We start from the raw sequence: 11910 nt of genomic DNA on the forward strand, positions 1-11910 counted from the left end.
CAGAAAGTGGAAATATGTTTATGACTTACTTTCTGATCACGGTATAAAGATCTTTGAGTCGGCTATATTACAGTTTATGAAACAAGCAAAATAAGCATTTTTAAAGTATTAAATTTTTTATGTAATGAGATAAATGTCTGTGTCCTTTGTATTTATTTATGTTTGTATGATCATAATCATGGATGCTGGCTGCACAAAACTGTGATTCATTGTTTTTCCTTAAAAGCTGATTGCTTAATAGAAAATAAATAAATAAATGTAGGCTACTATTATTAGAGTAAATCATGACACTTTCACAAGTAGAATTTATATTAAATGGAAATGTTTTAATAAAACTGAATTTAAGTGTTTCAAGCTATACTCCATTACATTTGTAACAAAAAAAAGATTGAAAAAGTCCACTTATAAACTGTAATTAACTATGTAGTCAAAACTTGTTGGTAAATAACAAATGTAATTAAATGGAAATGTTTTAATAAAACTGTATTTAAGTGTTTCAAGCTATACTCCATTACATCTGTAACAAAAAAAGATTGTTGTAAAAGTCCACTTATAAACGGTAATTAACTATGTAGTCAAAACTTGTTGGTAAATAACAAATGTAATTAAATGGAAATGTTTTAATAAAACTGTATTTAAGTGTTTCAAGCTATACTCCATTACATCTGTAACAAAAAAAGATTGTTGTAAAAGTCCACTTATAAACGGTAATTAACTATGTAGTCAAAACTTGTTGGTAAATAAAAAATGTTACTTTGCATTCTTAACATGCAAATAAAGATTTAAACATCTTGAACCAGTGCAGTGAAAAAACTAAATAATAAGCAGCTTTGTTATTTGGTCTCTTGTTGGTATGTTGTCTTACAAGGCTAGGTTTGCATTAAGAAAAACAATCTGCCTAACCTTGTTAGGACTCAGTCTGTTTCGTCTTTCTGAAATAATCTGGCCTGTTTTTGAAAACACTCTTTCTGAAGGCACAGATGTAGCTACAATACAAAGCCTCCTTTTCATAACAGCAGTTAACCCTTCATATATGGTCTGCCTAGATTTCCACCACGCCAGTGGGTCTTCTGTTCTGGGAATTAAGGTCTCTGCAAGATAACCCCTCATTGCTGCCATTGCAGTGGATGTTGGGTTGCTGATGCTGACTGCATCAGACACTCTCTCATCAAAATCCTTCCAGATTGAAGACACTTGTTCAGATGAAGAAGGAGCTGTGCGCTCTGCTTGAGTTTGCTCTTCGGTGCTGGACCAAGCCCTTGCCGCAGCAGCAGTTATACTTTTGGCTGCTTCGTCTGCAACTGCTGCATCATGAAATGCCTTTTGTTTAAATCTGGGGTCAAGCAGTGTTGCCTCAGAATAAAGACGAAAATGCTCAATTTGGTGAAAGCGCCTTTGCATGTCTTCAGCCAATGAGTCTATCATTGCCATAACTGGGCCATGGTTAGTCACAGCACCCCTCAATCGCTGGACAACTTTTTGCAGTCCCCTTGACATCAAAATGACCTTGGATGCAGTCACATATCTGTTTTAATAAAAAGACAAAAGAACTAAGTCAGATCAAATATAAGTTACCATATTTTTATAATAAGATAAGTTCATGTTGGTTTAAATTGTACAAAATCATACACTTAAATTACACATACCTTTCAGCAGACATTTCAACAGTGACTTCTTCAAATGGCTGAAGAATTTCACATACATCTTTAATTATGTTGCTTTTAATCTTTCTGTTGCAACTGTGCTTCTGTTGACATATTCAACAACATTCTTCACTTTTGTCACTGTCTCTTGAATGTGTTTCAAGCTTTCCCTTACAATAAGGTTTAAAGTATGGGCAAAGCATGGCAAGTGCCTCCATTCGGCTTTCCGAATAGCTGCTTTTATGTTGCTGGCATTGTCAGAAACACAAGCAACAACTTTGTTTGTGATTTTCCACTCTTCACAAACCTTTTTAAGTTCAACTGCTAGGTTTTCAGCAGTGTGTCTGTCTGTAAATGAGAAGCAGTCCAGAAGAGATGATGAAAGTGTAAAATCTTCATCAATAAAATGACAAGTGACTGCCATAAAACTGGTAGTTGTTCGTGATGTCCAGCAATCAGTGGTCAGACACACAGCAGCGGCATTGCTGACTTTTACCATCAGCTCTTCTTTAATTTTGTTGTAAAGCTGTGGGACCAGAGTATTTGAAATGGTCTTTCTGTTGGGTAAAACATATGATGGATCAAGTGCCTTCACAAATCTTCTAAATCCTGTGTCGGTAACAATTGAAAAAGGTTGTAAATCTGATGTAATCATTTTAACTAGTTCCTCATCCAATTTGTTTTGTCTGATAGGGCCAATTGGTGTTCTCACAAAGCTTGTAATTTGACTTTGTCTTGTTAGTGGGACACTGGTGCCAGTTCCAGATGTGGATGCCGTAGAGCCAGTATTAGAGGAGACTGCGGTCACAGAAGCACTACTACCTGAGGCTGGTGTAGATTCCATGGGATCCTCTTGTCTTACTTGCATAAGCAATGCAGTTGGATGCTTTACTTGGAGATGGCGTCTATAATTTGATGTTGTTCCTCCTTTTCCTGACAAAATATTGTTGCAAAACTTGCATTTTGCCTTATTAGGTCCAGCCTCCTCAAAATGAAGCCACATACTACTTCTTTTTCTGGAGGTCATCTTTAATTGGTTGCTGCTACCTATTCTATCAGCCTTGGTTGTTATGACTTTAGGGTTTAACTTATTGGAGGAAATACTTAAATTAAATACTTGCAAAGATAAATGTGAAGAGAAATATAAATCAATTTACTATCTTCTGGTTATTAAATCACCTGCAAGTCTCTATCCTGTTGGCTGTAACCTCAAAAGGCATGAACTTCCCATTCCCTCACTTAGTTGTACAATGTACAGAACTGAGGGCACCGCCACCTACAGGCCAACCTCTTTTTGACATCTCTATTGTAAGGTAAAACCAAAACATTGAATACAAAAAAGTTTATTTTGCTTTTCCGAATACACATAAATAGCATAATAAAAAAATAGCATAAAAAAGTAAAACCTGAATATGCAACATGAACACAAATAATTGAACAAGGACTAAACAGTCTAAGATTTAGAAATATTTGTACAAATGTATTCAATCTTTATTTTAATTTTAAAGAATTACCAAATTAAATACAGTTTCCAGTTGTGTGCCCATGGTAATTTAAAAGTACAAAATACATTGGTTTGTAAAACTGTCAAACAATTTGTTTAACCATTTTTTTATTTCCAGTTATTTAATTACAATATCTTATTTAATTACATTAAACTTCCTAGCAAAGAACTTGTTTCCTTCAGTAACATCCGATACTGAGCATGTGCCACCTACTGCCCAGTACGCAAAGTGGTACAGCAGACAGCGGTTCTTGAGATCCGATTCACATACTGGTTGCAACTTGCTAAAGTTCAGTACAATCACAAACCGTTAATACTTTTGGACACGTCCGACATACTGATACCAACGAATTGTTGATACTGAGCATGCGCGACCTACCGAGCAGGACGCAACGCATGCTGTCTGACATTAATACACACACTTTTTGGACACCGACCGAATCAAATGCGTTCGACATAGTGTAAAGGCTAGTGCTGCGCTGCTGATATGAGCACAGATGAACTGAGTAAGTTTGTTTACTGACAACTTAAAACATTAACGTTTTGCACATCAGTGCCTGTATTGGGTGATTTAATGCAAAACGTAAACAACATTTCTAAGATGATGATGATTTAATTTAAACAGATAAGCTATATGACCTCATGCAATAGACATTACTTTTATTTAAATGTGTTTATAGTTTGTGTATGTTCATCCGCCAAGATGATATTTGGATATGCATGACGTCGTTACGTAAGGACGTAAAAGAACTGGTGAACCGGTTTTTTGAACCAGTTCTTTGAAACGAACTGTCCGAAAGAACTGATTCGCAAAAAAGAATCGGACTTCCCATCACTAATTATTACTTGCAGTACTTACAGAAAAGTATTCACTACATTCACTGAACTAAACTTGTGTGATTACAGTAATAGAGATTTTTAAAGCGGAAGTCCACCCTAAAACAACATTATGCTCCAACACTATATTTCATGACATACATGTACTTGAATTTGCTGCCATCAAATGTACTAACTCCATTTTAAAAATTAAAGCTTTTAACTGCTACAGCATACATGGGCAACATACGGCCCGGGGGCCGGATCTGGCCCGCATAGGGCTTCAATCCGGCCCTCGCGATGCACTCGCAATTTCGATTAAACTGTCATGGTTGCAGTGTTTCCATACATTGATTTATCAGTGACAGAATCAACACTGGCTGCCACACAGATTTTTCATGATTCCCATTTACACTTTTTTTTTACCATTTAAAACGTCTTAATTCATTGCAGCCAGCGCTCAGCGTGCCTCGTCTCTCTCTCTCCTTATTATGTGCAGCGCCTCCGCGCGCCCCCCGCCCCCTCCCCTCTCTCATGTTGCATGCAGCGCAGCTTTCTCACATAACAGTGAAAAGTATTTTAACTCCACATTCCTGCGTGTACTTTCTTTTTCGCGTTATTAACGTCAACAGTCACGGATGTTATAACAGAGGAGACGGATGATCATATTCATCATGACTTCACAAAAGGTTAGCAGTAGTGTTTCCCACATATACCCCGTTCTGGTGTGAGTCTGTGTCCGAGCTCTCTCCCTACCTATGATGCGGTATGCCCGTGCACATGTTCCGTAGTAACAGCAACCGTGTATTTTCTCATATTTTTGAATTTGCAACAAATTGTCTGCGATATACAATAAAACGACCACTCGTATTTAAAATAAAAAAGCGCTCATAACACAATAACACTGATGAGAAGAGCAACATAAGTACAGCCTCAATGTAAATGTATGATGATTTTTTTCAGACGATGTCGCGTTTTTAGCAGCAGTTAAAGAAAGAGCTGGTTTGATTAAACAAAAAGAGTTACTGGGTCCTGTTTAGTCACTATTTTATAGACAACAGAACAGATAATATGTAAAAAAATAGATTATCAAAAGAGTAAAACACGATGCAATGATGTCACATATATGCTAATCGGGGTGTGACGTCATCACCGCCACAGTCTCTCAAAATCCTGTGGGAAACACTGTGGTTGTCAATATAAAATATAAAAGAAATAATAATAAATCGTGTGTGTGTGTGTGTGTGTGTGTGTCTGTTGCTGTAGTAACCATGGTTTTATTGTGGTAAAAGTGTAGTAACCATGGTTTTTTGGTCAATTGATTACTATGAGCAAAACCATGGTTTTACTACAGTAACAATGGTTTTTTGGTCTTAACTGTAGTAAAACCATGGTTCATTTTCGTAAGGACAATATGCAGGTTAGGAAATGAATCCTTGAAATTTAATCCAGTTATTGTAATGTTAGAGTAGCCTAGGTCAGACAGGCCTAGCAAAATTAAATTTCAGGCCTTGAAATAGGCTGTCAAAGTAACTGTAGATTAGCCTTAATTTATTAATTTTTACCAATTAGTCATGTAACTATGTCTAATTGCAGTTTTCCCAAGTGTGGCCCTCCGCTTACTTTGGCAAAGTAAATGTGGCCCTCAGTCTAAAACTGTTGCCCACCCCTGTGCTACAGTAACGGTGATTTGACGCGTCGTCAAATCACCGGAAGAAAAATGCACGACTACATAATTCTGAACGTTCTAAATGGGAACGGGTCTTGAGGCGAGATGATTGACAGAAGATGATAACGTTCTTTGATTGACAGCTGCACAGGAGCTAACGTTAGCTTGCTTTGCTTTGTTGTTCATAATAACAACAACCTGATAATAACTTTCTATTAGTATGTTTACCATAGTTACACAAAACAAGCAACAACTAAGCCAAATTATGTTATAGATATTTTTACAATTTTACATTACCTGAGTCCGCAGAAAAACTGGGCTGAAAAACAGTACTCAAAATCTTCCTGACGAAAGTGCTGGCTGCATATTCAAAATTTCGAGTGGTTTGTCAGCTGAGGGTCGCGTTGATGTCAACAATAAAAACTCCCGGTGGCCTGAATTTGTTGTCCTTACATCCACATAGCCTACTGCACAGGTTCTAGTAATATTTTATCAAGGGTTTTGGTGATTTCCCCTTCAGAGACAGTTAAAGCGGAGTTACTCTTTGGATGGGTTCGTCTGCCGGCTAACTTCAAGTTGACTTTAGTTGATTTGAGAGCAAGTTGAGCGGTAAAATTTGTTATTAGGCTTGTTAATGAAGTGGTTTGTTTTAATCCGAATATGGGTATCAAATACTTTACCATTATGTTTATATTTACCATTTTGTTGTTATTGGTTTTATGTTTTTCTATATGGATATAACCAGTTACTTTACCATTAGGTTTTTATGTCTTTCTATATGAATATAACCAGTTCAGGTATATACATTGCAGTTTGATTGCAGTTTGTTCAAAAAGTACATGGGGAAGGGTCGCTACATGGCATGGGTAGGAACAAAGGACCTACAGTCCCGGGAATGAGATCACCATGTTTTTCTATATGATATGAACCATATGTTGCTTATGTTACAAACCCATGGGAATAGGATTGCGTGCGAAGGCAGACTTAAATACTCTAGTACAGGGGAAAGGTTTTCAGTGAGTCTTGGAGATTTTGCAGGACTGCTCGGCTTTTATTCTGTCTGGTTAATAAAAGTCTATCTTTTGAAAATGAAACCTACGGTTTGAGTATTTTATTCTTAAAGAACCCAAGAGGAAAACCACAACATTAAACTTCATGTGGCGTTGCAAGAATCGACAGCCGGATGACGTCAAAGTACCGCGAGAGCGATTCGCGAAATCATATGGAGGAGGCTCTCGCGGAACCTCAACGTCATCTGGCTGTCGGTTCCTGTGGCGCCGCATGTAGTCAAACAAACCTGAAGACTGCATCGAACAGTGGTTAGTGGGTGGAGCTAATGATTCAGTTTCGCGCAGTGCATTCTGGTTAATTGAGTCCATTAAAGACCGGTACGAAAATTCCGCTTCAACACACTATCAATCTTATAATTAAAATCGTGAACATTTCTTTTTTTTCCTCATGTAAAATGCAAAATGGACATAAATTACCCGTGATAACAGGCTAAAATGTCTAGATTGGACTTCCCCTTTACATTATCTGTCAAGTGTGTTGTTTTGAAACAGACAATCAACAAAAAATCTACGAATCAGATACACTCTCGTAGTCACAGAGCAAAGAGTGCAATTATTTTATTGCAGCTTTATCACCATAATTTTGTGTTTTTGACTCAGTTTTATCAAGGGGTATCAATCTAAACTTGTGTTTTGAAAGCAGTTCTGCTTACCGCAGGGACTACACTCACTTCTATCTCGTCTCTCTCCCTTTCCTCATTGACACTTTGCGTGCTGGTGCTGCCAGTGCCACCACCGTCACCATCATCATCACCAGCGACGCGAGTTGAAGAAAACAGTTGTGTTATTTTAACACATTTTACAGCGTCTGCCTGAAGAGTCTGTTTCTTTTTGTCGCGCAGTTTATCTGCGCCTTCCTTGCATGTTTTTCCATCTCTCTCTCTCTCTCTATTTTGACACGTGAACTGACCGACGATGCACGCTCACTTGCACAGACCAAAGCGGTGATTGGGCCAGCTAATGTCATTCAAAAAAAATTACCAATGGGCTGCTGCTGAGTGGGCCGGTCTATCTAGGGAAAAAAAAGGACGATGACTGGGCTGGTCAGTCATTGGGCCAGCTAAATGTCGCTTAAAAGAAAATAACCAATGGGCTGCTGCTTAAAAAGACGCTAACTGGGCTGCTCAGACAAAGATAGTATGAGATGTATCGGCCCAAAAAGTACGTCGGCCCACTGGGAAACTGCCCGGTGTGCCAGATGGCTAGTCCGCCCCTGCCTCCCCCCAAAGATGTAAACCTAGGGGAAACACTGATATGGTATGTAATTATGTGGATTTTTAAAACTCAAATATAGTTGATAAGAAAGTGATTATATTAAAAGAGATAGTACAGGTTTAGCCTATCTCTCCAGTGCTCTCCCTCTGTTCCTGTGTCCCAGTCCCTCCCGTCTCAATGTGTCAATCATTTCTGATGGGTTTCTTATTAAATAATTATGGATTTAGATTGCGCAAGGTTTAAAAGTGGGGTGGGGTCGTATTATAAACTTAACAAAACCATGGTTCATTGTTGTCAAAATGATCATGATTGCCTTTATATTTCACATGTGGTTCAGTCTTGTATACTTATTAGGCATACTTTGTTTTTCATTAAATATTTAGGCCTAAGAAGTTATTTAAATGTATTAATTAGTTTCCACTATTTTCACCAGAAGTCTTCATTTCAGGGGTAATTTTTTTCAAAATTCTCTTCCGTGGGGGCATGTCACCGGACCCAGGCAACCCCCCCCCCACCCCCCGTTCCTTATTTCCTTTTCAGAAAGTTGGCAACCCTAGGTGAGAGGTGAGCAAACACGCAGAGGAGACAGCGAGCAAGTGGAGTTCAGTTCTTCTAAGCAACTGTAAACTTCCCTCACCACACTGTAAGGCCCGCCTCTCCCCCCATCTGATTGAACAATGGAAAGATGCAAATGACGTCGGCTGCTTTTCCGCTCTCAGCGCTCCTTCAAAAGCATGTGCTGCGGCTGGTGGCAAAAAACGCAAGGTGTTCGGTGCGCATAAATAGTGCGCAAATACTCCCTGCCCATAGAATATAATTTAAAAAAAGCGCCTGCAACTGCCATAAATGGGTTTGGTGTGATTGGCCCGTAAGAGTGATTCTTAGCTTTAAGAAATTTGACAACTTGCTTTTATACTTAAGATTGAAAGTAGGAGTATATTTCATGAATTCTTAGTACTTAAGACAAAAATGGCACTTTCAGAAGCTTGATAAATATGGGAACAGTTGTCTAACTTGAAACTAACATTAGTTTCTTTTCTTTCCTATCAGTATTTCTGCAAATTCCTGTTCCGTGTCACATGGCTTAAGCAAGACTGAATCCATGAAGGTGAGTCGTCATCATCATGAGAAACGTCTTTGCTCACTGCATGCACATTTCTTTTATAAGCAGAATGACACACTTTGGTGGAGTGATTTTGGTCAAGTGTTTTTGGGGCTGTTTAAACTTGGTATTAAGATTTGTGTTTTTTTTCTTCGGATCATAAGTGGATGAGAAGGACACATTCTGTTTACACCTGGTATTTAAATCCGTCAGTTTTGTCCCCTTTCAACCTCTTCTGTCCTGAATACTTTTAGGGGATGGTCTGTGGAGACTGTGGGCAATTCCTTCTGCTGTCATTTAAACATGAGCAGGAGTAATGATGGGATTTAAATGGACGCAACTAATATTATGCCAGAGTCCGCTGCTTGTAAGTAAACATGCTGCACAGTGTTTTGTACATTTATATGTAAAAGCGTTCTTTGATATTCTCTTGTGGCTGTTGGAACACATTCTACCACATGCGCGCTTACACTACAAAAGCAATCCGATCAAAAGTGTTTTCAACTACCTCTGAATGTGGTCAAAAGTGGACGAACTCAAGATGTTTTGAACATCATTTACACCTGTCTTTAGCATCGTCCACTTGTTTCTCGTTACCGGAAACTAGTTATTATAGTTTATAAAGTTTAAAACATTATCTTTTCTTACTATATAGCATCAATTACCCACAGAAGACCTTTATTAACCCCTTGGAGCGCTGTGGATTACTTCTTTAAAGGCTGAACTTCTTTTGAAAGTTAGAAAATGTACCCTGATCCATGTTTTTTCCCATATTAAGCTCGGAAAAGCTCGGACATTTACTAGAATGACTCCAAATGTGTTCGTCTGAACATGTGTATCTGGAGTTACTGAGTGTGAGTACATCATGGGGTAATTATAAAATCTGTCTGAAATATCGCTTTAAGTATTTAAATGGAGTATAGCAATACATAATTGGGACTAAATAAGAAAGGTAAAATAAAATATAAATTCCTTTAAATATTAGTGTACCTAATTGGATTGATCATGCTTTACTTTTTGTTAAGACAACCCCTGTTTTTAATTTTAACATTTTATTTTTTTATGTTCTCACTTAGATGCTGTAACCATAAAGCAACCAGGACAACACACCTGGAGAGACCGAGAGCAGGATGAAGAAAGAATCAGACAAGAAAATGTCAACTGGTGCCCATGAGGAGACATATTGTTCTTGGACCTGCTTTTTCTGTTTAGTAATAAGTGGTTTTATGTGGTTAAATAAACGTAATTTAATATTCAATCCACAAGCTAAATTTCCTACATTTTCTTAAAGGGGTAGGTCACCCAAAAAGGAAAATTCTGTCAGCATTTACACAAACAGTTTGGTTACAAACATTTCTCACAATATCTTCCTTCGTGTTTATCTGAACAAAGAAATTTATGCGGGTTTGTAACAACATGAGAGTGTGTAAATGATGACAGAATTTTCATTTTTTGGGTGAACTACCCCTTTAACATTTTTATACCCAGGGGTAAAAGAAATGTATGTTAAACATTTTTAGTTTGTCTTTTTTTGTTACTGCTACTTTCAACAAGACTAATTATTTAGCCAAGCTTATTTAGTACTTTAAAAAATGAAACAGTTTTATGAGTTTTTAGACCCAGATATCTGCTCACAGTTTGCCAATAGAATGCCCAGTGGTCCCACAATTTTCCCAAAGTATGCCCACACTTTGTCCATTGTGCCCACATTTTTCCCACGTATTTGTATTTAAATAAATTTTTCCACACAGTATTTTGTATTTGTGATATCTGTGAATTTGTGATATTATTTTGAATTTTAAAACAATTCCATATACATGTGAAAGGTAGTTTCTGGTATAAATAGCAGAACACAAAAGGTTTTCTGTGTCATTAGAAATGCAGTCAAATAGTGGGACAACAAGGATAACTGATCATGAAGGTAAGAACCTTAAAGGAGTAGTCTACTCATTTTCAATATTAAAATATGTTATTACCTTAACTAAAAATTGTTGATACATCCCTCTATCATCTGTGTGCGTGCACGTAAGCGCTGGAGCGCGCTGCGACGATTCGATAGCATTTAGCTTAGCCCCATTCATTCAATGGTACCATTTAGAGATAAAGTTAGAAGTGACCAAACACATCAACGTTTTTCCTATTTAAGACGAGTAGTTATACGAGCAAGTTTGGTGGTACAAAATAAAACGTAGCGCTTTTCTAAGCGCAGTGGCGGTTCTAGACAAATTTCACCAGGGGGGGCAAGGAGGGGCCAGTGTTTTACCAGAGGGGCACATAAAAAAAATTGGCAAGAAATTATATTTAAAGATTATAGGGGTGGTTACAGGAATTAGTTTAAGATAGGACTAGGCCTTAGTTTAATTAGGAAATATAACTAGTTTTAACAAACATGCCTTACTAAATACATCACGTGTGCATTTTGAAGCAAAACAAAGGGCAATGGTATATTGTATGATATGGCATTGCAAGTTGTTTTCAGTTTGGACAGCTCTTAAATTTATTTTAGACTAGCACTAGTCTAAACCCTTTCCGGGAAACGGCCCGTAAACATTATTTTACTTTACAATCATATAAATATGTATTTAATACAAGAGTGAGTGCAGGTGCAAAAGGGGAGCTGGGCTCTTTTCTAAAGCCCCCCAACCGAAAAGCATGCGAGCCTACTCAATAAACTTTATGAAATGCAAACTTTTATAAAGACAAAGTTTGTTTTAGTTTACTTATAAACACACATTGCTAAACAGTTAGGGACCACAATTTAATCAATATTTAAAATAATATTTATTTTTAACTTTAAACATTTTTATATGTAACATTTAATTATATTCCTCCAATTTTATGCACGTATATGTAAGAGCATAATTTACAATGTGTAAACTTTAAAAAGTTAG

General features: G+C 37.4%; 1 long non-coding RNA gene across 1 annotated transcript; it reads left to right on the forward strand.

Moving 5' to 3' along the window:
- The first annotated feature begins 8448 nt into the window (after positions 1–8448).
- LOC141353333 (uncharacterized) lies at positions 8449–10686 on the forward strand. The gene is made up of 3 exons (XR_012360382.1): positions 8449–9025; positions 9274–9386; positions 10096–10686. It is a non-coding gene; the product is annotated as an uncharacterized lncRNA (long non-coding RNA).
- Positions 10687–11910: the final 1224 nt, after the last annotated feature.

This window comes from Misgurnus anguillicaudatus, chromosome 21 (assembly GCF_027580225.2).
Source record: "Misgurnus anguillicaudatus chromosome 21, ASM2758022v2, whole genome shotgun sequence".
Taxonomy (NCBI): Eukaryota; Metazoa; Chordata; class Actinopteri; order Cypriniformes; family Cobitidae; genus Misgurnus; species Misgurnus anguillicaudatus.